The 4,115-nt window shown below is 42.3% G+C and overlaps 1 pseudogene; it reads right to left on the bottom strand.

The window, feature by feature from the left end:
• Positions 1–454: 454 nt before the first annotated feature.
• Positions 455–2,630, bottom strand: LOC102851326 (annotated as a pseudogene).
• Between the last annotated feature and the right edge of the window lie 1,485 nt (positions 2,631–4,115).

Below are 4,115 nucleotides of genomic sequence, written 5' to 3'. Positions count from 1 at the left end.
TACTTTGGACATGTTGCAAGGAGGGATCAGTCCTTGGAGAGGGACATCTTGCTTCGGAGGGTAGAGGAACAGTGCAGGAGAGGAAGACCCTCAGTGAGATGGATTGATTCAGTGACTGGGGTAATGGCGGTAGGTGTGTCAGGACAATAAGATTGATACAGGATAGAGCAGGGTTTAGAGCTATTGTACATATGGTCGCTATTGAGTCACAGGCTACTCAATGGCACATAAGAACAACAACAACAACATCAACATATTTATATATATATTTCTATATATTCATAGATATTTATTTATACATATACACCATATTTAGTTAATTCCTAGATTTAAAGATACATGTTTATGATAAAGTTGCATATACAACATTTCTAAGGATACATTTTTTTTTAAACCTTTTGATTGGGTCTTTTTAAAAATAGGCTGTCTCAATGAAGGAGGCAAATCTAAGTGTCTATGCAGCAGGCTTCTTTTTTCCTTTATCGGGATTCTTTTCTGCTGGCTACTTCTCAGTTACCAGTTTCTTGATGGCTGCAGCCTTCTTTCCCACAACAGGCTTCCTGAGCCTCTTCACAACTGCAGCTTTCTCTCCTCCTTTCTTTCCAAGCACTGGCTTTTCGCTTGGAGGAGCCTCCAGTTCTTATAATTTAGCCTTGGGAGCTGCTGTAGCCTTTCCACTCGGCCTGGGGAAGAATGGTGTTTCAGCACATGATCTTTACATACGAGTTTATCTGAACATGATTCTCAGTTTTTCTACTTTCAGTGGGATCTTCATCAAGACTCTAGGATGAATCCGCTTGCGTGGTGCTCGGAGGGCCCTCTGCATCCCTGGGCTTTTCAAGATTCTGCTGAGGTCTGTACTCATCATCTCATGCATGGGAGTGTTCTAGTTGCCCTTGAGGGAGGCAGTTTTTCACCAAGTGTCATACAGCTCATCTAACTTTCTAAAAAGGGTCTCGGTCCAAATACAGAAACATCCCACATGCTCACCAGGAGCAAGTTTCAGAATGCTCAGTTTTCTTACATTAAGCTCAGTAATTCCAGGGGTATTTCTAAAGGCCTTGATACCATAATTCCCATTACAGATAATGCGTGGTCCCCTGAGCTGGGCATGACATGAATTTCTCATTTTGCCCTTGCCAGCTCTCATTCACTGATAGGCATGTTGTTGTTGTTGTTAAATGCCATTGAGTCGTAGTGACTCATAGAGACCCTATAAACGAAAGTCCTGAACACTTGTGTAATTTTCATCCTTTCTCCAGGTTCATAGGGTTTATGGAGGCAAGCTATTTTCAGAAGTTGATGCCATTCCTGCGTCCAAGCTTGTTTTAATTGTGGAGCTCTACCAGACAGAAGTACTGAAGAGCAATGGTGTCTCTCTGGAGACTAAGGTGCATGTGATACAGGCCATGGTCTTCGCAATCACTTGTTATGCATCAGAGAGTTGGACAATGACCAAGGAGGATAGAAGGAGAATTGATGCCTTTGAGCTGTGGTGCTGGAGAAGAGTATTGAGAATACCATGGACTGCTAGGAAAACAAACAGATTCATCCTGGAGAGGGTTAAAGCGGGTGGCTTCTTGGAGGCAAGGATTCTGAGGCTCCGTCTAACATACTTTGGACATGTTGTAAGGAGAGACTGGTCCTTAGAGAGGGACATCATGCTTCGGAGGGTGGAGGGACAGCGCAGGAGAGGAAGGCCCTCTATGAGGTGGATTGATTCAGTGACTGGGATAATTGGGATGGGAGTGTCAGAGACAGTGCGATTGGCACAGGACAGAGTGGAGTTTAGGGCTGTTGTACATAGGGTCGCTATGAGTCGCAAGCGACTTGACAGCACATAACAACAACAACAACAACAACTACCAGACATTGCTCACCATGGGTAACCGTTATTGCATTTGACACATCAGTGTCACAGTGTTCAGTTTCACAGCAAACAAAAGTTACCTCTGTATAGCAAGTGGACAGACCACGACTAAATGACCTAGAAGAATGTTTGACCAAAACCGGTTAAAAACAGCCCCTCAGGCCTGTGGTCCTTGGGTCCTATACAGTATTTTGCAATTCCAGCACGCCCGAATTGCTGGTAGACTCTGCACCAGAGACCTTTTTAATATTATTTGAAGTCTCAAGTTTCTTAAGAAGCAAGACAGCCTCCTTGGTCTTCCTGTAGTCCTCAACTTTATCTTCTACCTCACGGGAAGCTCAGGAGTATCCTCAATATGATGACCCTTAGATATGACCAGTGTTGTTAATGCTGAGGCAGCCAGGGCAGAGCAGATGACATGCAGTTGTATTCACTTCATGGTGCCGGTGCCGGCAGGTTTAATGGTGCACACAAGGGGCCTCCGTGTCCCCTATTTCCAAAAGCACCTAGGCCAGAGTGATGAGTCCTACCACCTTAAACTCTGGGAATTTGAGCCACAACTCTACCAGTACCCAAGACTCAGCACTGCTCCAATGACCAGTCAGTGTGCTGATGGCATAGGGCTGGCTGCCTATTTTTGCAACACAAATAGGTAGGAATGAAGTTCATGTTATCTGGAGAAATGGGAGTCTTGAACACAGCTGGCAGATGATTCTCCCTCTGTGGAGTACATTGCTGTTAGCACATGAGCACAAGCCATAATGGGGAGAGAAGGCCACACTCTTCTCAACCCCCTGGCTCCCACAGGAAGAGCTTAGGCTTATAAAATCAGAAGGCTCAGTGAACCTACACCTCCACTACGTGTGCAAACTTCACCTCTAGTTCTTGATATCCATGTGTTGTTAGGCAAGTTACTTTTATTGCCCTGTTTCTCAGTTGCTTATCTGTTAAATGGCATTAATACTACCCATGTAATGAGGTTTCATAAGAGTTCTGGTGGCATAGTCTGTAGAGAACTGTATTGTTAACCCACAGGTGGCTAAAATTCCCCAGCCACTCTGGGGGGAGAAAGATGGATAACCTTCTCCTATGTGATTTACAGCCTCCAAAACCCTCCCAAGAGGGTTACCCATAATTTAATTTCTAATTGATAACAATGACTTTGACTTACTAAAGTTATTGAGAGAATGAAATAATTTTAAGTGTTTTGATAATGTATGTTTTGGCTAATATGACTTAATTTAAGTTTGTAATTGTTTGTGTTTTGGCTTGTCTAAGTTTTTTAAAACTACCATTTAAAATTTTTCTTCTTTTATTTATGTCATTGTTCTGAAATTGAGAAGATGATGATTTTGAAATGTAACCAGATTATATCCTTTTAAGATTAAAATCATTGTACAGAAATCTAACTTAGACATCAGAATGGTATTTCTTCATGCTCTGGTGGCCTAGTGGCAAGAAGCTGCACTACAATCCTGAAGGCATATGGTTTGAGGCCACCAGGTGCTCTATGGGAGAAGGATGGGTAATCTCCTCCTGTGTGATTAACTGCAGTTATGGGTCAGTTCCGACTTGAAGGTATAAACAATAACAAAAATATACTATATTTTTGATAAAACAATAACAAATAGACAGCAACATCAGATTAGCTAGTAAGCAAGGTAAACATAGGCTAGCTGTGCTTACTTACTAATCAATCTGTAGTGAACAATTTCATTTTTAACAAAAAAAACTATGCCAAACAGTCCAATTATGGCTGACATCTGTCTCTTTCTCAACACCACAGCACCTGGTCAAAGAAACAAAGTCTCTTTTCAAATGTACATTCTTTGGCAGGGAAAAAAAAAATACCCAGTAAGCAAGGTGAATACAGCCTATCTTTCTTTCTAGTCTGCAGTGTACAGTTAATTGCAGGTGTTTTTCATCACATCACTCTGTTGTTGTTGTTGTTGTTGTTGTTAAGTGTGGTCGAGTTGCAGGCAACTCATAGCTACCCTATGAAGGAGAGTCCTCAGCGCTTACATACCACTCTAGATAGGTAAATAAGCAAAGTAAGACCCTGCTTCCCTTGCTTATAGAACAGTCTGCCCCTGACACACATAATCATGGTACTGCACTAACTAAAGGAACACTGGCAACAAATGCCCTAAGGCAAAGACTGATATGAGCAGATCTAAATGGCAGATCCCAATAGTTCAGAATCCACTGAGCGGACATTGGATTTTTGTCCAAAAAAGGGAGATTT

This window comes from Elephantulus edwardii, unplaced genomic scaffold (genome assembly GCF_000299155.1).
Source record: "Elephantulus edwardii isolate Elephantulus edwardi_28Jun2011 unplaced genomic scaffold, EleEdw1.0 scaffold00157, whole genome shotgun sequence".
Lineage (NCBI taxonomy): Eukaryota > Metazoa > Chordata > Mammalia > Macroscelidea > Macroscelididae > Elephantulus > Elephantulus edwardii.
This window is presented reverse-complemented; position numbering and strand designations above follow the sequence as displayed.